We start from the raw sequence: 23,892 nt of genomic DNA, 5'->3' as shown, positions 1-23,892 counted from the left end.
CCCATCCACTTTGTTATGTCCTGATGAAACACATACTATGTTATATAAACTTATTAGTCCTGTTTGCCACTCCTCCAGACATCCCCAGTGTGCCCTCTTCCATTTATACAGGATGGGAGCTGGCGGGCCCAGGTAGTAAAAAGGGAGCCACAATAGACAGCAGTGATGATTATATTGGATATGGGAGGGTGGGTATAAATAACCCTGGGTGATAGGTGACAGAGTAGATCAAACGGACTCCCAGGATACTCAACAGGACCAGTTTTGAATGCATGGAATGAAAAACTGACTAAGACATAATCATGAGAGTCCCTAAAATGTAGGGAAAATTGTACAACTGCTTTAAATTCTAAGCTTTATCTCTATAGATAAACCTATTTTTCTACTAAGCATGTTATACCTGAAAAGGAAGGGAAAGGATCGTTTAACATAATCGTGTGTTTCAGGATCATTCAGTGATTAGCATTCAATAAGACTTTATTATGGATTTTATGTCTCTGATGGTAGAGGAAATAGATTATGCTCCCTAAACTTTGTCCGCTTTATTTTAAACACTGACAAATTGGTCCATGGTCATTGGACAATACTGACTAGATGTTTACTGAGCTCCTGAGAGTTTAACAACTTTCCTATAACTCTTTTTTAAAAAGTTCCTGACATCGACTTACACTATTGTCTTTTTTTTTTCAAGGAGTATATCATACACATGCTCTCAAATATTGTTAAATGTTATTTGTAACTAATTATGTTATACGTTTCATTCTACATTAAATAGTTCCTCTTGTGATTAAAAAATGAATTCAATTGAAATATTTCCAGAGGCAAGCCATCTCCTATCACACAGATTTTGTGACCAGAATGGCACGGCACCCCTTACCTATTTAATCGATTAGACTCAGGAAGGTGAGGCAGTTTCCTGAGGGGCATAAACTTCCGGGTGGCTCAGCAAGAGTTAATTTAAACCCATGGCTAATCTGCTGCAAATGTGGGTAGTGGGCAGAGTTTATCTTGAGTGCCTCAACTCTTCCTCTTGCTTTTTTCCAGGTAACAAGTGTTTCCTTAATCATTGGAACTTACTCTTCAACAGAACTGAGAATCGGCCCCTTACAAATTTAAGGCAGATAAGGAGACTCTCTGGGGTGCCTTTCAGAGAACGTATTTGCATTTAAGCCAGATTTCTCTTCTAAACTACCATAGACCTTCAGCTTTCTGCAGTCAATAAAAACACAGCCTGCTCACCTTCTTGGTCATAATTTCTACTCCAGTTGCTTAACTATTGATCTTTACATGATTATACACCTGACCAATAATAGTTATGAATAAATCACAATGTATATGTTGAAGGCTTGTTAAGTGTCTAGCATTCTGCCTGGTTGATTCTGACTGTCAAAAGCAATGTGCACAGCCCTATGGTGAATTAAGGGCACTTGACCTATGGTGGTTCTCTGACTCCAGCCCCAGCTCGCTTCCAGCATTCTGTTTGTCTAAACTTAAAGACACTGCAGAACACCGAGTTCCTGGACTTTCCTCTGGTCCAATCAGGCTCCGTGTCCCAGACAGTCCTGCAGTTCTTGGCATGGTTGCTCACTCCAGCTCCTAATCCAGAAGGAAGTTGGGGAGCGCAGCCAGAGGCTGCACCCTGAGCAGCTGCGAGGTTAAACGCGCACTGGCCCTCTGTGCTTCTCAGAGTTCCAAATCCCTGGGGTGGCAGGAAAGGTCCAGGCTGTGCAGAAAAAGGAATCCGGCTCTTCTGGCGTCCGCACCTTCCTTCCTGTTTGTACTCCCAGCGGGAAGTCTCTGATATAAAATGACACTTAAAAAAAAAAAAAAAAAAAAAAAAAAGGAATGGTAGAATGCTGCCAAAACCTCAAGCTTAGTTCGCAGTTTTCTACTTGTCTAGAAGCCAGTAAAACTGAAAGACCACGTCAGATCACACCGTCTATTTAACAGGTATTGTGAGAATGGCTTTGCTATTATTGAACACCTTGCACTAAAACCAAATAGCACAGTCATCGGGTTTTAGAGCCGAGAGGAGGTGTAGTTTCTATTAGAAAAGAGATGTGAAATACGGTGGAGTACTGGGTTGCAGGGCTCAATTTCTTCTCTTTCTGCAATCCTGCCGTTGTTTCTGTGCAGTCTGTGTGTTTACAGTTGGTCGTGTTGGGACCCAGGGCAGGCCACCAAGGTATCCTATGATGACATGCCGATTACTTTAAATTAAAATCTTTGCTTCTCCTCTGTTCTCTCTACAGGAAATAAATCATGTGCTAGGTGGCTTCCCTGCTCCTTCGGGTTGAGAGACAACTTATTGCAAGAATTAAAAGCAAATATTCAGCCAAAAAAGCATGTATAAACAAACTTTTACTGACTGCATAAGCAGCCCGAATTTTAGATTTCTCTAATGAGCACTAACTTTCTATGTCCCGTCAATTTTTTTGGTAAATTTTTTGTTTCTTTGTGTACAAAGTATAAGAAATTGCCTGGTTTGATGATTTCTGTGAGCTTCATTTCATAATCTGAGCATCACACTGTGATTTTCCCATGCACTCATGGTGACCTTTCTCGTGTTAATCTAGCCTTGTGTTGATTTTATCGTTTGAGTACCAGTCCTGCCATAAGAACTGAAGGAAGGTAGAAGGAGAGTCCCTCCTCCTCCCCAACAGACCCAAGACTCAGTTTAGCAGAGACTCCTGGAAGTGCAAGGGACAGCAAGCCAATGACTGTTCATCTCCTGCCTCTGGCTCAGATCACGCAAGAAACGGGAAGTTCTGCTAACTTTGTTCCTGTATTCCTGGGCCTTGCTTATCTATTGACTGATCACGTATTTTCATTTTGATGACAGAGATGGGAGAGTGAAGAATTAGTTTCCATTTCAGAAAATAATTTTGGAGAAAAGCTAAAGTTGAAAATATTCTTGTCAGGAATTTAATACTAGGTAGCTAGGCATCATAAAAAAGTCAGCCTTCTGGCAAGCAGGGTCCCCAGCCTTGGCCAAGAAAGAAGGAAGCAAAGCCAGGGTTCATGAGTTCCGTGCACCTTGCACACACTTTACATATAGTCACCAGAGTCCTGTAAGATAGGTAGTCGATGTCTGTGGAAACCAACATCCAGTCAGTACCTGAATGCACAGGGTCTTGTTTTTTCTGTGGGTCTGTCTGAACCCAAAACTCTAGAGAGTCTTTTTACCAACTGCTACACTCACCGTCTTCTCCTGTACTGGCATTCATGGAACGCTGTACCCACAGTATCATATTGTGCACACAGACATGCGCCCTCAAAATATATATAATCTAAAATAATTCTCACAGTAACTCATTGAATGCGTGAGAAAACTAAGGCTGAGGGAAGTTGGGTATTCCACAGAACTTTAAGCAGCTGAGATGAGACAGCTGTCCCAGTTCTGTGGGACTCCAGGTCCCTGCTTTTTCCACAGTCCCACTCTGTTTGTATGGGACATTTAGAAGAGGTCTTTACACATGTCGATAATTTGCAGCTGTATTAGACCCAAGAGAACAAAGAAGGAAGAGCTCTGGGAGGAGGAGGACATATGAAGTCAAAAAGGAAGGAGAGTCATGCATTAGATGCATTTAGCAGCCAGAGAATGCCACGAAATCAGCGAGTACCAGAAGCCAGAAGAGAAAACGGGCTCCTTCCCTAGAGCCAGCAGAGACAGCATGGCCCTACCGACATCTTGATTTCAGACTTCCAGCCTCCAGAATTGTGAGAGAACATATTACCGTTGTTTTACACAACTCAGTTTTTGATTATTTGTATAGCAAGCCTGGAAATTAATACAGAAGTTGTCAAAATTTTTCCCCAACTAACTCTCTATTTTATTTTATCCATAGCATTTATCACTCTTTAAAATTATTATGTTGTTATAAATGTAATTCATAGATATAGGAAATATTTATAAGGTTTATATATGTATAAAATGCAGATATTTGAAAATACAAAGTGTATGTAGTTCAGCCAAAACCTAGGATTGTCTATGTGACTATATAAATATCTGCTGAATTTGTGAACACTGAGAAAGCAGTAATAGAACTACACTCAGATGATCTCTGAACAAAAACCTTTGTTATAAGTGTTACCACCTCTTCCCTCACTGAAGGCTAGGTTATCTCAAATGCAAAATACTATTTCAGTATTTAATCTAATAAATCTAATTCTGTGAGCACTGAACTCAAATTCTGTCCCATTTATTCAAACTCCCAGAGAGATAAAGAGCTGTAAAGAGATGATTTGGCATCGGTTAAGGGATATAGATGTTTCAGTGTGATTACTATAGCTAAGATCTGGCTTGGAAACCATAATAGTAACTAATTAATCCAAAAAGAATAGAGGAAACATATTAAATCAAATATATCAGTTTAAAGGACCCAGTTAATTTACCTTTAGTTGTCCCCATTATGTAAGAACTGAAACACAAACTATAATTTTTTCTGTGACTTGGCAAAATAAATTTATTTATTTTTTATAAAGTATTTTTATTGACTGATTTTGAAAGAGAGAGAGAGAAACATCTGTTTATTATTCCACACATTTATGCATTCATTGGTTGATTCTTATAATGTACCCTGACCAGGGATAAATTTATTTTTGAATCTGAGTTAGGTTTGACTAAATTGAGTATGGTTGTTTATGCCCTAATTCATCACGTGATCTGCTTAATCGAGTTTGTACAGATGTCACTTTCTGTTTCCTAAGCCTAAAGCCTTTTAGATATCTTGAGTATTATAGATGAGTCCTAATGCAAGAAAATCAAATTTGTTTTAGTGGATAAAGCTCAGGTTTCAAGAATCAAAGCCCTCTGATTTCTACTATGATGCACCATATAATCACAGGTAAATAACCCTATTTTTTTTAGCATGACCTATTGTTTTTCATGTCATTTATTTTCTTTTAAAAATTATCATAAAAGTAAGAGAGGTTTATAACAACAATTTAGAGAATACAAAAATGTAATGCCAAGAATATAAATCAGTCACAGTCTTACCAGCCTTCAATGAAACTGCTAGCATGTTAATTTTGTTCCAGCTGGCTTTGTGTGAACATAATCATAGTATATATATACAGCAATACAGATGTGTTTCTCACAAAATTAACAATATATGGCAGTTTTTGTATCCTGTTTTCTTTTGGGGCTATATAAATATTCGTTTCTTTTATTCATATGCTATATGAAATCTTTGCTTTTAAATACGACTTTAAGTGGTTGCCCAATATTTAATTATATAAATACACTGTACATTATTAAGTTGTCTATTGTTGAAAATGCAATCTATAATTAATTTATAAATGAGGTTTCAGTAAATACTCTCATCCATAAATATTTGTTTATATCACTGATTATTTCCTTAAGGTGAATTTACACATGTGGAATTGTAGAGTCAAAATATCTGAACAAAGCTTTTGTACCAATTCCCCATTCTTTCCAGAAATATTTTAAAAATTCCTTCACACATACAGTATACATATATACACTTAATTCCTAGCTAATTAAAAATAAAATTCCATTAAGTTGATGTTTTTTCAAATAATAGCAAGATCTAACACTATGTTTATATCCTTTTTATTTTCTTTTTTTCTATCTATCCATCATATATTTTTAAATAGTTATCATTTGGGGTGTTAATATTTCTCTTACTGATTTGTTTTATATTAATACATACTAAATATGTTAACCATTTGACAAATTTTATTGCAAATGTTTTTCTTAGTTTATTGGTTGTCTTATCATTTTCTTTTTTTTTAATTTTTATTTATTCATTTTAGAGAAGAGAGAGAGAGAGAGAGAGAGAGAGAAAGGGGGGGAAGAGCAGGAAGCATCAACTTCCATATATGCCTTGACCGGGCAGGCCCAGGGTTTTGAACCGGCAACCTCAGCATTCCAGGTCGATGCTTTATCCACTGTGCCACCACAGGTCAGGCATCATTTTCTTCTTGATGTCTTTTTTTAAAAAAAAATGAATCCATGTATTTTTAAAAATTATTTATATTTACTTATTCATTTTAGAGAAGAGAGACAGAGAGAGAGAGAGAGACAAAGAGAGAGAGGGAGAGAGAGAGAAAGAGAAGGAAGGGGGAGGAGCAGGAAGCATCAACTCCCATATGTGCCTTGACCCAGCAAGCCCAGGGTTTTGAACCGGTAACCTCAGCGATCCAGGTCGACGTTTGATCCATTGCTCCACTACAGTCAGGCTTGATGTTTTCTTATAAACATTTTTTAAGTTCACAGGAGGAAATGCAATTAACACAACAAGATACTATTACAGACCTATTAAAATGGCCACAAGCCAGAAAAATGACAATAGAGTACCAAATGCTGGCAAAGATATGGGGCAGCGGAACTCTATTGCTGGCGAGAATGCAGAATGCTATAGCCACTTTGGGTGACAGGTTGACAGTTTCTTACCATATGATCCAGAAATCATGTTTTCTGATATTTACCCGAAGGAACTGGAAATTTATGTACTTATAAAAACCTGCACATGAATGTTTATAACAGCATTATTTATAACTGTCAAAACTTAAAAGCAACCAGGATGTCCTTTAGTAAGTGAATAGATAAATAAACTATGGTCTATCCAGGCCATGGAATATTATTTAGCACTAAAAAAATGTGTTTTCTAACATTTCATTTTAGAGAATAACCTAAAGTGCATATTATTAAGTGAAAGAAGCCAGTACATATGGTATAATATGATACCCTAGAAAAGGAAAAACTATAAAGATTGTAAAAAAGTCAGTGGTTGCCAGGGGTTGGAGAGAGAGGGGAAGGACTAATAGGTAAAACATAGTAGATTTTTAGGGCAATGAAAATACTCTGTATAATTCTATAACAATAGATACATGTCTTATACATTTGTCCAAATGCACAGAATGTACTACATCAAGAGTGAGTCATAATGTTAAACTATGAACTTTGGTTGATTATGATGTGTCAATATGGGTTCATCAATTGTAACAAATATACCACTGTGGTGAGGGATGTTGATAATAGGAGAGGTTAACTGGGAAATCTCTTTATATCGATTTTGCTGTGAACCTAAGACTCTAAAAAAAGTGTCTTAATTAAAAAAATAAAAGCCTACAGTTGAGTTTCCCAATGTCTTTGATTATGTTTTCTTCAATGTGTTTGTTGGAAAGAATACTCTCATCATAAAATAGTTCAGGAAATGTCTGTTGAACACCTACTACATGGTAGATCCTGGTCTGGATACTGGGGTTATAAAAAGAATAGAGACCTTCACCAAGTTATAACCAGAGGGGCTAGAGTCACAATAACCAACATAGACAGTTAGTTAACTAATTAAATTGGTTGTGATAAGTTCACAACTCTGCCTACAAACATACATATTTATTTATTTATTTATTTATTTATTTATTTATTTATTTATTTATTTATTTTAGTGAGAGAGAGGGACAGATAGGGACACACAGACAGGAAGGAAGAGAGATAAGAAGCATCATCCCTTTGTTGTGTTACCTTAGTTGTTCATTGATTGTTTTTCCATATATGCCTTGATGGAGGTGGGGTTGGGGCTACAGTTGAGCCAGTGACTTCTTGCTCAAGCCAACAACCTTGGGCTCAAGCCAGTGACCTTGGGCTTCAAGCCAGCGACCTTTGGCATCAAGCTAGCAACCATGGGGTCATGTCAATGATCCCGCGCTCAAGCCAGCCACCTTGCGGTTTCCAACCTGGACCTTCTGTGTCCCAGGCCAATGCTCTATCCACTGTGCCACTGCCTGGTCAGGTCATATTACTTTATTTTATTTATCTCTCCCTACTGATACTTCATATATATGACTAAAAAAATTTATTTGCATTTTCAAATTTCTGTCTAGAAATCTCCTTAGCCAAACTCTACTGAAGAATATTTTCTATTTTCCACTGCAGACCATAGTGTTGTCAAAATTTCTGCCATTATGTAATACAAATTTTCTTTCTTCAGCAACCAATAACAGTTATTTCACTCTCTTTCAGGCTTACAGTCAGCAAGAGCAGTCTAGTTTTTTGTCTGCCGCATGGTTTCAGTGATGATGTCACAGGTTTTAGCTTTACTTTTTGAGTGTCTCAACTGCAGGCACCACTTTAGGTATCAGGTAGAATTTGATCAGGCAAACAAAACTAAAAATAACATGGGGTAAGGAATGGATCACAAAAATTAGACCGCATTCATTTATGGGAGATGCTGAAGGAGTCTATGAAGGACTTTTTATTCTGACCAACAGTCAGGAAAAAAAACTAGAAGTGAATTGGGTAAGGTGAGGACAAATTAAAATATATGGGACAAATTAGAATCCACAAGAATAACCTGCAATTTATATTTCTCAACAGTTCTGACTTGGACAGCAGCAGTGCCCAGCAATTGAAACTAACATCTGTTGCCACAGAGCAACACACATACTCTTGTTTAGGACTCAAGGAAGCTGAAAAACAAGATCCAGTAGAAGCTGGAGGGGCTGGAGGAGCTGCCGCCCCGGTTGCTGCCCATGACAAGTTAAGGCAGCAAAGCTAATGGGTGCGAGATGCCATGGCATCCGGCACCCTAATGCCCTGTGTCATTTTTACCTTCCAAAAATAATGTTTAAACAAAGCGCGATCTTGCTCTTTTCACACAGCTGAAGGCAGTAGGAAGACACACATTGATTTAAATCTGAGTTCTGTAATCACAATTCACACAATACATGTTTTATTATGGGACCAAAGTCTAAGGGAAAGTGGGATCTCTTGATGCAATGATTTTCCTCTCCATTAATAGGACAATAAAAGATTTGTATTTTATCGACTTTCAACTTTAACTTTGATTGCAGGAAGAACATTCAGTTTTCTTTATTATCTTTGGCCAGTGTTTTCTGACTTAATAATGGCTTTCCCTTTATTATTGCTTTTTCAAAACTTGGGCCATTATTTTAAAATTTTAATATTTAAATTTTTTTCCTTTTCACTGAATTTATTGGGGTGACATTGTTTAACAAAATTATACAGGTGTCAGGTGCACAGTTCTACCACACCTCACCTGTACACTGCATTCTGCCTTTGCCACCTTCAGTCAAGTCTTACCCAGCACAGTGTATCCCCTATACCAGGGTTCCCCAAACTATGCTCGAGGGCCATATGCGGCCCCCTGAGGCCATTTATCCGGCTCCTGCCGCACTTCCGGAAGGGGAAACACTTTCATTGGTGGTCAGTGAGAGGAGCCTAGTTCCCATGGAAATACTGGTCAGTTTGTTGATTTAAATTTACTTGTTCTTTATTTTAAATATTGTATTTGTTCCCGTTTTGGTTTTTTACTTTAAAATAAGATATGTGCAGTGTGCATAGGGATTTGTCCATAGTTTTTTTTATAGTCCAGCCCTCCAACGGTCTGAGGGACAGTGAACTGGCCCCCTGTGTAAAAAGTTTGGGGACCCCTGCCCTATACCCTCCTCCACTCTCCCACCCACTCCTCGGCATCTCAGATAACTCCTGGAAGTAGGCTGAGTATAAATATATATGTTTGTGGAAGTTTTACAGCTGCTGCCAAAGCATTTTTCCCACTCTCTCTCTGTCTCCCTATCTCTAGCTGATTGATTTCTCTCCCCCCGCCCTCCCCCTCTCCTGTGAAAATCTTACATTTTAGAATTGATTTTTAAAATCTTGAATTGAATGCAGGTATTGTTAAATGATTTTTCGAAGAAACAATGACTAAGGGCTTATTTTCATTTAACAGTTTCACATACAAATGGAAATATAGGCGAAAACCTCCCTCCAAAACAGGATTCTTCCAGTGAACAGCCTAAACCAGTGAGTAGCTTCCGTTTTGCCAACCGGTCTCCAGCTTTTCCTTATCTTATACAAGCATAAGTTAATCACATTATGCAAAACCAGAAAGAAGAGAATATGATGAATTTTAGATTCTCATTGAGAATTAATAGTCTGATACTGCCCATAAATTCAGTGCCATCTCTTGAGCTTCTAATAGTGCGATACATGACAAGATAAATTGCTAGCCACTTTAAGCAAATTACAGAGTTTTACCAACCTTAGAAGCAAAGCTGAAATTTGTGACATTTTAAGAATGTTCACAAGGCAGCATGAGAGAACTTCCAATTAAAGCTGAAGAAAGAGGCAACCGTGAACCTCACACACAGTTCTTGCTTCATATATGTAAATACACCTCCCTCTCTTTTGTCATTTTGTACACATTTTTGCCTTGCAGGCATTTAGCTTTATGTAGCCAAGAAGCAACAATGTAAAAAGAGGGTCAAGAATAAGAACGCACCACTGTCTTCCTTTTTTTTAGTGTGTCTCTAAGTTGGCTGAGGACTTCATCTGAATCTCAGTCATCTACTTATCTCTCACAATACATAGTAACAATAAATATTAGATAAATGTTTGTTCAATGAATTAATGATGTTGAGTAGAAATTGTCTTAAATGTACAGAACCCTGTGTGTGTTTGTGTGTAACAGAGAAATAGAAAGAAATTTAGTATGGTTACCTGACCTGTGGTGGTGCAGGGGATAAAGCATCAGCCTGGAACTCTGAGGTCACTGCTTTGAAACCCTGGGCTTGCCTGGTCAAGGCACATATGGGAGTTGATGCTTCTTGCTCCTCCCCCCTTCTCTTTCTCTCTTTTTTTCTCTGTCTCTCTTTTTCTCTCTCTGCTCTCTAAAAATGAATTAATTTTTTTTAAATTTAGTATGGTTATCTGCTTCAAGCGTTACCAAACCCACCAGCTAGAACTACAGGAGATCCATGGCCACCTATAGAGTGCATCTTTACATAGCATTTAAAAATAACTTGGCTTTTCTCTGAAAATCAATTCCATGTAGCTAAGAGCTGGGAAACTTAAATGATGAAAAAGATAACAGAGTCTAAGACTCAATAGTGAAGCATAAAATTACCGTATTTTTTGCTCCATAAGACACACCTGACCATAAGACACACCCAGGGTTTTAAGGAGGAAAATAAGAAAAAAAAATATTCTGAACCAAATGGTGTGTTAAAATATTTAATAAAATGCTGTATTTTTCACTCGATAAGACACATGGGCATTTTCCCCTCCACTTTTTGGGGAAAATTTGTCTTATAGAGCAAAAAATACGGTACATACTTTCAATTCTTTTTCTTCTTATTCAAAAAAGAGAAATTAGGGGGAAAATGCCTCTCTTATTTGTTTTCTTTTTTCAGCTATATTTTTATAGTCAAGAATAACGACCTTAGGGTTCAACAACACGAGTAGTCAGACAACTGAGGCAGGAAAGCAAGAACAATAAAGGCTTAAAAGCTCCGCTTTTGCTGTGGAGAGAAAGGTCCACTGTAAAGGGCAATCGGAACAGAACACAATTGATTCTCATTATTTGTGGCAGTTGTGTTCTATAAAGTCTCAGTGGACACTGAATTAGTGACTACTGGGCCATTGCTTCTGGGGGAAACACACTGTTACATTCCTGGGAGCCTCTGGTCACAATATTTTTCTCAACCAATCAACACATACTTTGTTTTATGTGTGTTTCTGCTCTAAGACATCCTGTTTAATACGCACTGTTGATTCATTAACATGAACTCACAGCCTAAAACACTATAACTCATGCCTGAACAAAACTTACCTAGCACATGTTTTCTTCCCAGGGGAAATCACGTTGGATAACACCTAATGCCACATCTGGGAGCCATTTTAAACAGCAAAATCAACCAAATGCACCAAAATGTGGTATTAAACAGACCACACAGAAAGACACTTGTTTATAGTCTGAGAGCTGAAGTAAAAAGACAGATCTTCTTGTTTGACCTCAGCTGGGAATATACGCATCAGGTAAAACACAGTGTTTGCCATTTACACATCTGTAAATGGCCATGAAAGTGCCATCACTGTTGATTTTGTGTTACAGATAAGTTTTAGCAAGTCGGTGAAATCACAAATACAGAATCCGTGAATAATGAGGATTAACTATATATGCATTAATGGAAAAACCGGGACCCCTTAAATTGAATCCAATTGAATGCTCCGCATTTATAATCGGGTCTATTATGCATCATCGTGGATTCAAGAGGAAGCAGAAACCAATGGTTCCTAAGACATGTTTCCTGGTAAATGTTTTTCCCATTAAGAGTATGATGGCTGAGAGGCTTAATCAGTTGGCAAAGCAATGAGAATTCTGGGTGTATGTGTGGGGGGGAAGCCTCCACTGTTTAAAACCCAATGATATAAATGAAGAATATAAAATGTGACTTGACAAGTAAAGCAGCACCGAGTCTCTTGAGAGACATCATACCCAATACTATTTTAGTGATGTTTGAAGTGTGCCTGAGCTAGTGTGACCCATGGATGCCACTTCTGAAGGACAGCTAATTATTACCTAACTGGGTAACACTACAGGGAATTTGGATCTGGCTTTTAGATAAAGCCAAAAAAAAAAAAAAAAAAGATAAAGAGATAGAAGTATCCTCAGAGTAACATCTTAAAGAGTCCTAGTAAGTTCAGCAGAACTTTCTTTGAAATAGCTCATTATAGCCAGGCCAAGGAATTTGTAACAATGCTGCTGAAAATCCTAGACAAAGAAGTAGAAAACAATGAACAAAAGACAACAGAGAAACACTCTATAATGCAGATATTTTTATATCTGTTTGATACTAAGAGGATTGTGTTGTTTAATGGATTAAGTAAGATATTGCATAAGTGAAGAATTATTGCAAAACTAAAGAATAGGTCCCATAAAATAATACAACTGTTTAATATATGGCAGTTACTAATATTTTCACCCCAGTTGTGAGCTAAGCGATAATTCACAGGGTAACAGAGGATCTTTTGAGACTACTTTGTGTAGACAGGCTTCTGGACTTCTCCATTGTAGTAGAGACTATTATCTACAAAATATCTATTCTCCCTCTTTTCCTTTGTAAGCTAAAAAAGTAGCCTCTAAGCTTTGTTTATAGTAAAATGTAGCCATGTGACTGAGTTCTGGTGAATTAGGTATAAAAGTCACTAAGTGGGACTTCTGGGAAAGCTCTTTAAGGAGAACTAATATAGCTGGCATACTATTTTCCTTCCCTTACCCCTACGTGACGGCTTTGAGGACAGTTTGAGAGTGTGGAGGACAAGTGTTGCCCTCTAAGAATGAAGGAGCACAAAGTTACAAGGAGACAGACTCCCTGCTGAAATTGCGAAGCCTCTCTATCAACTCCGCACTGTCTGCTTCTGGTGGGAAAACAAATGAGCTCCTACTTGGTGAAGCCATTGAGTTTGAGGGTTTCTGTTTTAGCAGCCAAATTAAATTCCTTACTGACAGACCCACAGGAGCTCAGGCGTGTCTGGTAAGTCCCTGTGTGGAACAGAGTCAAAGCTTTTGACCTTCTTAGGAAATAAAAGTGACAGGTTATAACATAGAATGTAAAAATTTACACTCTTCTGATTTGTGGATTTATATAATCATTCTCAGGATAATGGCATTGAGTCAACAGAAAAATTAATTTAAGAAACAGTTTTCTCTTCTTTTATATCTTGGGTTTAACATAGATCATAGATATTCGATTCTGAAAATCTTGTCTAAAATGTCTTTTGTAAATAGATATATAAATGATCCAGGACATGGTTGGTCTCCTATAAAACTTAGATCATTTCAGAAGAATGCATTAGTTTCTTTTGGGACTTGATCACCAGTTCTTCCAGGCATTATTTTACGTAATCCCCATCAATTCTACCCAGCTTCTGAAAGACCAACCTGAGTTAAAATTGTTTGCCTCCTTGCCTTAATTTCGATGACAGCAGAGCCCTCCCAATTATTGAAAACACTGTCGCAGGTTTCCTGTTTAACAAATGGTAGCAAAGAGGGACTGTGGGTGGGGCATCAGTGATCTGACCTATGAAAATATGGCCCAGGCTTTGCTAAAAAAGGATATACATGAAAGATGTCTAAGTTGTCATGTCTCCAGCCATTGTTCAGTGCAGGCGACGCTGACTCACTGTCCTGACGGCAAGGGGAAATCCTGTACTTCCCTCTTTGGGCTTAAGTGAGGCAGGCACTTTATTGTTCTGCTGGAGCCTTGGTGTCACTATCTCGAACACACTAGTGCCAAGTTTCAGGTAGCTTCTGTAAATCATGTCATTGGAACTTGGGGACATAACTTTTTCCTCTTTTATTGTTTGGACACTGGGGAGCATTGTGTTTGCAGGCATGTGCACATCTTTCTATCCACCTGGGACAGCTCAGTTAGGTCTCCATGGTAACATTTCCCAGGTTCACTTTACTCTCAAGAAGAAGTAGTCTCGACATTTGCATCATATCAGGGAAACCTTACATTAACGGTCAATTATTTATTTTGACATATTAAAGAGAAAGTATATAAGTTGCCAGTCATTTACAATATCATGTACTCAGTACTGTTCTCATCAGTTTATGGAGAGGGGGCACCAAAAAATGTTTAAGGCATAGAATCTGCCTTCAATAGATGAGAACAGTGAGATAATCAGCTTGAGAAGAACGTGGACTAGATCTGACATATTTCCTCACATGTTCCTAGGTGAGGTTGAACAAAACCATGAATAGTCAATGAGATGCTGCATGGACTGTAGTCAGTGAAGCATTCACCCAGAAGATAAGAGACTGAAGGGGTAAATGTATGTAAATTAGGAGCAAAAAACCCCGGCAATTCCAGCAAGAATCGGATATGCAAAAACTTGGAATCAGAACTAAATACTCATCGGCAGAGAAGAATAAATTAAAACCCTGCCTGAAAAAAGAGAGGATTTGCAAAGAGAACTAGCAGGCCTTTAAATCACTTATTAAAGGGATGCTACATTAAGGAAAATGTTTGAACTTGAGATGCTAGGAAACAGAACATTTAAAGATGCTCAGGGGCACGGTGAAACAATATTTAATAAGAGAAATGGGCAAATGTTCATTAGTTTTTCAATATAGTGTTTGCAAGGAAAATGAATAATGAAATTAAAATTTAATGTAGCCCTGGCCAGTTGGCTCAGTGGTAGAGCATCAGCCAAGTGTGTAGATGTCCCAGGTTCAATTCCAGGTCAGGGCACACAGGAGAAGTGACCATCTGCTTCTCCACCCCTCCCCTTATCTCTTCTTTCTCTATCTTTCTCTTCTCCTCTCACAGCCATATTTTTGTTGGAGCAAATTGGTCCCTGGCTCTGAGGATGGTTCCATGGTCTTGCTTCAGGCACTAACATAGCTTGGTTGCTGAGCAACAAAGCCACATCCCCAGATAGGCAGTTCATACTCCATAGGGGGCTTGCCAGGCGGATTTGGCCTGGGCACATGCAGAGAGGTCTGTCTCTCTGCCTCTCTGCTTCTCATTTAAGAAATAAAATTATGTAGAAATGTTGAAAATTACTTAAAAGAATATTCTGTTTACTTACATTAAAGGATCTATTTATAGCCTGACCAGTTAGAAACCTGAGGCTTGTCCAATCAGGACACACACGAGAAGTAACTATGGACAAGTTGATGCTTTTGGCTCCCTGCCACCCTCTCTCTAAAAATCAGTAAATAAAATCTTCAAAAAAATCAATTTATGGACAACAAAGATGTTATGTGAAAATTATAATGGGTAGGACAGAAAAAGAAAAATTAATTTTTTTAGTTCTATAACATTTTTGGTGAAGAACTTCACCTTAACTATAGTCTGCTTCCTATCACCTTAAAGCAAAACAAAACAAATCAAAAAAATCCACTGACATAGACAGCCTGATGCAAGTCACACAATTTACTTAAAAAATGTTCTGCAATTTAGCCTGCCCAGGCGGTGGCACAGTGGATAAAGCATTGGACTGGGACACAGAGGACCCAGGTCAGAAACCCTGAGGTCGCTGGCTTGAGTGTGGGCTCATCCAGCTTGAGTGCGGGTTTACCGGCTTGAGCATGAGGTCGTTGGCTTGAACATGGGATAATAGACATGACCCCCATGGCCACTGGCTCGAGCCCAAGGTCACTGGCTTGAGTAAGGGGTCACTCATTTTGTGGTAGTGCCCTCCCATCAAGGCACATATGAGAAAGCAGTCAATGAACGACTAAGGTACCGCGACAAAGAACTGATGCTTCTCATTTCTCTCCCTTTCTGTTTGTCTGTCCTTATCTGTCCCTCTCTCTGTCTCTCTCTCTGTCAAAAATTAAAAAAAATTTTTTTAAAGGTTCTGTAATTACACCTACTAGTTAGTTGTTCTGAATTAGTCAGATTTATAACAGTCATAGTAAGCAAACTCTGGTTTTATTCTCTAGAGCAGCGGTTCTCAACCTGTGGGTCGCGACCCCAGTGGGGTCGCCTAAAGCCATCGGAAAATACATAATGCATATCAGGTATTTACATTCCGAATCATAACTGTAGCAAAATTACAGTTATGAAGTAACCACCAAAATTATTTTTTGGTTTGGGTCACCGCAACATGAGGAACTGTATTGCTGGGTCATGGCATTAGAAATGTTGAGAATCACTGCTCTAGAGTATATAGTTAGTAGGCAAAGCTGTACATAGAGTTTATCGCTCATGCCCAGTGATGGGATTCAGTCAGTTTGCACCTGTTTGGCAGAACCAATACCTAATTTTTTGTTGAGTTTGGGGAACCAGTTGTTAAAATGGCACCTGTAATCAGAATTTTCTCTGAGGTGGGTGTCTGGGCAGCTGCCCAATGTGGAAATCACAAATTTACATTCCTTACTTTTTTTTTTAATGGTCATTTGTCCAACAGCATATTCTAAGCACTGGTACTAATGTTCATTTCGTCCACAGGTGAAAAAATTGCAAGTGAAGAAGCCAATTAAAAAGCAATATAAAAATATCTTTTTTTAAAAAAAAATTCAGTGAGAGGAGAGGAGCCAGAGACAGACTTTCACATGTGCCCAACTAGGATCCACCCAGCAAGCCCGCTAGAGGGCGTTGCTTCATTGCTCAGCAACCAAGCTCTACTTACTGCCTGAGATGGAGGCCATGGAACCAGCCTCAGCACCTGGGGCCAACTTGCTCTAACTGAGCCATGGCTGCAGGAGGAGAAGAGAGAGAGAGAGAGAGAAGTGAGAGAAGGAGGAGTGGAGAAACAAGTGGGCGCTTCTCCTGTGTGCCCTGACTGGGAATCGAACCTGGGACATCCACATGCTAGGCTGATGCTCTACCACTGAGCCAACCAGCCAGGTCTGGAAATATCTTAAATTAACAGTTTTATTGTTTTTTGCAGGTATTATTTAATATTATTTTATTAATATTTTAAAACTTTCTTATAACATAATCTAGTTTTGTGTACTTTGCTTTTTGTTCTTATTTAAATATGATATTAAAGGGATAAAATAATAAATTACCTTTTGGTATGTCATTTTTTTATACTTAAAATGGTCATTAGGGCAGAGAACCAGCTGTTAAATTATTTGAATCCCACTGCTGCTCATGCCCATGGTCCACAGTATAATTTGTTTTCCAGTTCAACTGCTCCAAACAATAATTTGCACATGGTGGTAATTTTTGCTGAAAGTTGAGTTATTTGATAACTTTAAATTTATTTAAGTTACTATTTCTCTCATTCTGTTTAGTATACTCTTGTTTATTTCTTCCGGTTCAATGAGCTAATCTTTAAATCTTGTACAATGTGATGGGTTTAACCATATTTTTACTTGGTATCTTGGTTATTTTTGTGTGTGTGGTGCTACTTCTGAGTGAAATTTGACTTTCAGGTGTTATTTTGAAAGCAGTCTGCTATTACACAACCTTCCACTATGACTCTATTGGGTCTTGTGGATGTTACTCGGAGCTATCTGTCAGAGCCGCTGGAATACAGAGTAATGGCCAGTAGATTTAATTACAATAATTTTTGATAATTTTCTTTATTACTATTTGAAATACTTTTAATGAAGGACTTTAACCCAGTCAAATCTCGGGATATATCGTCTGTCAACCAAGAAAAGAAATGGTGATTTCATTCTTAATTTAGAGAATGTTTTGGTGGCATGTGACCTTTAAATTCCAAATTTTTAATTTGCATGTTCTTTTTATAATTTGCATAAATTTATGTATTACAGAGTCCTGTTCTCACATCAAAGTTAGTTTTAACATTAAAAGGTTACATCAAAAAAACAATAATAAAGGTTTCCATGGTTGTAAGTCTCTCTCACTGACATGATTTGAATTTCCAATGCTATGACAGAATCCATCTCAGCTCAGGAAAAAGGAGGTGACAACATAAACCAGGTTGATTTTTTTCATCACTGAAAAAAATTACAATTTTTTTATTTCCAACTTTTTATTATACTTTATCTTCTTGAATTATGTGAGCAATTTCTCTGTGGTAGTTCATTATGAGTACTGATTTGATTTTGATTTCACCCATCAGGAAGTGCCACCAAGCTTCCACGACTAAGGTTTTATGCATTTTATTATGTAGGCAAAATTGATTGAACCATTGGCCATGTGATTCAACTCAATCTCTCTATTCCCCTTTCTTCCCTAGAAGTCAGGAAGTTGGGCTGACTTCACAGAGGTCAAAATCCCAGCCTTCTAATCACAAGATTGGTTTTTCCAGCACAGCAAGCCCCCATATTAAAACTATTTAAGGCTTCCCCAGGCATCACCTCATTAGCATAATATCACATGTGGTCCGAGGGGTTAATTATGAATAACAAAGACATTTCTATCACCTAGAAAATTTCAAGGATTTAGTCTCTGTTCATGAAACCAGAGATAAAGGCCAATCAAATTCCTTATTATACAGCAGGGTTCAATAAATTTAGTAACATTTATTCATGTTATTACAGCATTGTGTATCATAACTTTGTGAGGCAGGGAGAGTTTTTTATATAAATTTTCACACTGTGTATTTTAGAGATGAGAAATGAGTGATGATGTGAGGATATGTTCAATTCAAGATAAAATTTCTGGTATTTTTTACAAAACCAAATAATTTAAGAAACTAAAGAAGGCCTGACTAGATGGTGGTGCACTGAATAGAGCATTGGCCTGGGATGCTGAGGACCCAGGTTTGAAACCCCGAGACCACTGGCTTGAGCGTGGGGTTTTTGGCTTGAGCATGGGAACATAGATATGACCCCATAGTTGCTTTCTTGAGTCCAAAGGTTACTGGCTTAGTCCAAGATTGCTGGCTTGTGCCCAACGTTGCTGGCTTGAGCAAGGGGTCACTGGCTTGGCAGGGACCACGAGGTCAAGGCTTATTATGAGAAAGCAGTTACTGAACAACTAAAGTGCCACAACTATTAGTTGATGCTTCTCATATCCCTCCCTCTGTGTCTGTCTGTCTCTCTCTCGCTCACTAAAAAAAATAAAATAACTTCTGTGTAAAAACTAATTAAATTATTTTTGAAAGGAAAACTGGAGATGGAAGGTAAGCCAGACCCTCTGAAATACAAGCTACAGATGTTTAGCATATGCTGCTTACAGCCATTATCACTGGGGGCAGCCAAGGAAAATGAACTCTTGTGGAAATGTCTTAGATCTGCCTGCATCACTAGAGGTCTGATTTACCTCATTTTCCTCCCAGAGAAGCAATAACAGACTTAAAAGATTGCATTAGCATTTTTATCCTTTTGTCACAGTGGGTTAGGTGATGGCTTTGCATCCTATTAAACAAAAATAAAGATATTTGAAAAATGTTCTGCTGCAATTATAAGATGTAAAGAGCCTTCTGGTTCATTTATATACCCCAGCTGGAGTCTGATTGGCAGCTGAGGAACACAAAACAATGGGCATTGCTTCAACTGCAGAAGGGAGCCAAAGGGAGGGTTAATTTACAAAGCCTTTGAGAAGGAATATCAAGAGAGTATCTCTTCTGGCCTCCTTCCTTCAGACAGACAACTCAGTACCATTTTACACTTGAGAATACTAAGGCCAAAAACGCGGTAACTGGATGAGGGATCTGTGGTAGATATTGTTTAAATTAGAAAGCTACAAAACAAGGTAAACCCTAAAGCCCATGAGTTTAAAATATTTTTCAGAAATCTATTTACTTTATGTAAAACTATGCTATAGAAACTATTTTAAAAATCATAGTAAGAAAATGAGCCTTTAAAAAAAAAAGATTTATTGTTTTAGACATTCTAACTTGCCTATTTTATATCACATTTAACTAGACACTTTGCTTTTTAGGTTTCTTGTGTTAATAAAATTTATTTAGATAATTATCTTAAAGTTTTAGGAGTAACTAGTTCTTCTGTGGTTTTGGAATCTCTTTGTTAATATAATTTGTCAGAATCATAAGCCATCAAAGGGGACTGTTTAGTTACCGTGTGACTCCAAGAGAAATTATTTTCTTCCGTTGTTTCTTGAAGAAAAGACTATAAAAAGAGGTTGCAACTGATAGAGCCAGATGCAAACCAGTACAAAGGCTCTAGAATGTTTCCACTTTTGGGAGAAGGACAAGGTAAGGTGAAATCCAACCATAAGCAATGCAATTGGTTGTCTTTGTGGTATAAATATAAAGTTCCTAAAATGCTCCCTTTTAAGTAAGATCTAGTTTCTACAGAATTTTTTCCTAATACAGACTAGTTATTTTACTATGAACACTTCATGGGGTCTGTTTGGGAGTCAGGCTCTTGTCTGTAATGTTCAAGATTTTATATTGGAACATATAGGATGAACAAGTGATTCATGTTTTTCATGTATAAACAACTAAGATAAAAGGATGAATACTCACCTGACTAGAAGGTGATGCAATAGATAGAGGGTCAACCTGGGATGCTGAGGACCCAGGCTTGAAACCCTGACATTGCCAGCTTGAGCATGGGCTCACTAGCTTTAGCATAGAGTCGCTAGCTTGAGCATGTTATTATAGACATGACTCCATGGTCACTGGTTTGAACCCAAAGGCCACTGGCTTGAAGCCCAAGGTCACTGGCTTGCACCCAAAATTGCAGCTCGAGCCCAAAGTCAATGGCTTGAGCAAGGGGTCATTGGCTCAGCTGGAGCCCCCCACCCCCCATCAAGACACATATGAGAAAGTAATCATGAACAACTAAAATGTCACAACAACAAGTTAATACTTCTCATTCTCTCCCTTTCTATCTGTCTTACCCTGTCTGTCTGTCTCATGCAAGCTAAAACAAAAAAACAAAAATATGAATATCTAACAGAAAAAATTGGGTATATGCTATGTAACAGGCAGGCAAATTACAAAACATTTACGCTAATAACTGTTAAACATTTTGGAAAAGTGTTCAACCTTGTTAGCAAATCAAAGAAGTATGATTGTTGAAATAGTTAGAAATTTTTATCTATCAAATTGGCAAGTGTGTAAAAATATTATAATCTTCACTTAATAAATATTCAGGTCTTTTTTACCTTATATTGTAGTAACTAAAGAGCAATATGATAGTAAGGATAAGTCATTTTTCAAATTTTTGAAACAGAAATTCCACTTATAAGAATTTACGTTATGTGAAGGGATTAAGCAGTACAAATTGGCAGTTATAGAATAGCCACAGAGATGTAGATTATAACAGGGAATCTAGCCAATAATACTGTAATAAATATGTATGAGGCCAGGTGGGTATTTGAAGTAGGGGGGTGGTTAGCACTCTATAAAGTACATGATTTTATTTCTTTTTTTAAAAAAGATTTTCATTTATTCATTTTAGAGAGGGGAGTGAAAGAGAGAGAAAGAGAAGCAGAGAGAGGAGCAGGAAACATCAACTCCCATATGTGTCGTGACCAGGTAAGCCCAAGGTTTCAAACCTGCAACCTCAGTGTTCCAGGTTGACGTTTTATCCACTGCACTATCACAATTCAGGCATGTACATAATTTTCTAACCACGTTTCTGTACATTGAAACTAATAAAGAATAATATTGAATGTAAACTGTAATTACATTTTTTAATTTAAAAAGTTATATAAGAGATTACAAAGATGCTGTTGTAAATGAGTGTTCATTGCAATGGGAATTTGGAAACAATGTAAACTATTAAGGACTTCTTAAATTATAAGACATTTTTCTGATAAAATATTTATTGTACAGTAATTTACATAATATTCTCAAAGTATAATTAGCAAATGGAAACATGTTCATGCAATATTAAGTGCAAAAGGCAGACTTCAAAAAAGAAGTATGATTTTTATATTTTTATAAAAGATGATGTGAATAGAAAAAATACTGGAAGCTACACTTTTAACATCAGGTGTCTCTAGGTATGAAAATACATTTTGATTTTTACATTTTCATCAATCTTTATGTTAGTTTAAAAAAAAATAAAACCTGAATTACTTTCAGGGTTATAAAAGACAATGAATGTGATTTTCCCAAAAGAAGCGGCATAAAGTGAATAGCCTATCACCATCCAAACTTCATGATTCTTTCTTAGAAGTAAAAGAGCATGCTAACACATTTGTCACCCACTAATGAGCTGATGGGCCTTTAATTTGCACATTAGCTGGTCCTGTGTGGTATGGGTTTCTGTCAAAATGAGGAAAGACACATTTTGACTTGGGAGAAAATGGAGTCCAAAAGTTCTGGAGACACTGCAGCCGCAGAGGAAGAGTGCTGGCCTAGAGAAGGGGCAAAAGTGGCAGAAGAAGCCGTTCTTGGTTTTTCCTTTCAAACTCTGAGTGCAGAGCTTTGACAGACCTTGCTTGGTGCAGCATTTCTCCCATTTTAAAAACAACATTCACAATAATAAGTTTCACAAAGCAACCCACTCACTCTAGTAGAGATCAGTGCCTGTACAAAACACGTACACACAAGTGAAACCAAAGTTTCAGTCACACACGAAAACTCCCCAACATGAAGAGCTGGGCGTAATAGCATAAAACTTTACATTTTAAAGGGAGCTTAATGTATCATGAACACAGAAAATGAAAATAAACACTAGAGGAAGAAGAGAGATCCAAAATCTCCAAAGTGAAGTAAACTCATTTAGATGAGTAAAAAAGATTTTGACCTTTTATTCATATTTATTTGTTACTTTAATTTCCATTTATGTATCTGATACTTGCCTACATAATTACTACACATGCATATAATTTATAAATAAACATAGACTGGAGAATTTTGCTCGATTAATTTTTTTTTCCTTAATAGGGCTCTGTAATCAAACAGTTTGGAGAACAAGGTATGGTTTCTATACACAACAAGAGTTGAGAAGAGATGGGATGTCTGAGAGTATCTAGTTAGGAATGTTGTCCAGAAAAGAATATAAATTGATTTGAACTTTAAAAAAATAAATTATATGTGTAAAAGATGTGTAAAATTTTGGTGTTCAGAGGACCAAGTTGCAGATCAATGAATAAGGCGAACCTAGGAGAATCCTAGAAGAGATGGTAATCAAATCTTAAGACAAATGACACAGGAAATAGTCGTGGAGGGAATATCATAAAATTCTTCCCCTTAAAAACACGTGGGAAAGAGCACTATGGACATTTTCTGAAGCTGTTTTGGTCTTGGGGCCTTAGGATGCCCCATCACCTACTCATCCGGATTTATTTCCCACTCATCTCCACCTCCACGGCTTCATGAATGGGTTCCCTCGCCCAGTTTCCTCCTTGGATTCTTCACTGTGGTGAATAGTGAGCATCAGAAGATCGGAAGAGAAAGGGAGGGTGTGAGTTTGGAGTATGTACTTCCCTGGGTCTTCCCACGCCAGATACCTAGACTGGCTGTGTCTCTGGCAAAAGGCTACATGTCATTCGAGGCTGTGCATGCTCTTTAATTCTGGGCTCCAGAAATGACTCCATTCTCCAGCAGCTTCTGACCTGGAGGGTAAGGGTTTCCTCCTCTGTTGCCAGCCCAGGGATAAGTACATTTGTCTCTATCAGTTTTTCTAAATTCTCCTCCTACTTCGGTAAAATATTTTTTTAAAGTTCTACCATTAAACCGTCCTCAAATTTCCCAGTTTGAATGTGTTATCTATATCTTGGGATCTTGACTGCCAAGTGCAAAACATGTGAGGTTGGATTTCTAGA

The 23,892-nt window shown here is 37.7% G+C and overlaps 1 long non-coding RNA gene across 1 annotated transcript; it reads left to right on the top strand.

The window, feature by feature from the left end:
• The first annotated feature begins 1,619 nt into the window (after positions 1-1,619).
• LOC136308818 (uncharacterized) lies at positions 1,620-17,275 on the top strand. The gene is made up of 6 exons (XR_010726179.1): positions 1,620-1,950; positions 2,253-5,927; positions 8,345-8,506; positions 9,720-9,793; positions 11,623-12,081; positions 16,735-17,275. It is a non-coding gene; the product is annotated as an uncharacterized lncRNA (long non-coding RNA).
• Positions 17,276-23,892: the final 6,617 nt, after the last annotated feature.

The sequence above is a fragment of the Saccopteryx bilineata genome, chromosome 6 (genome assembly GCF_036850765.1).
Source record: "Saccopteryx bilineata isolate mSacBil1 chromosome 6, mSacBil1_pri_phased_curated, whole genome shotgun sequence".
NCBI lineage: Eukaryota > Metazoa > Chordata > Mammalia > Chiroptera > Emballonuridae > Saccopteryx > Saccopteryx bilineata.
Note: the sequence above shows the minus strand (reverse complement) of the source record. Positions and strands in the feature narration are given on the sequence as shown.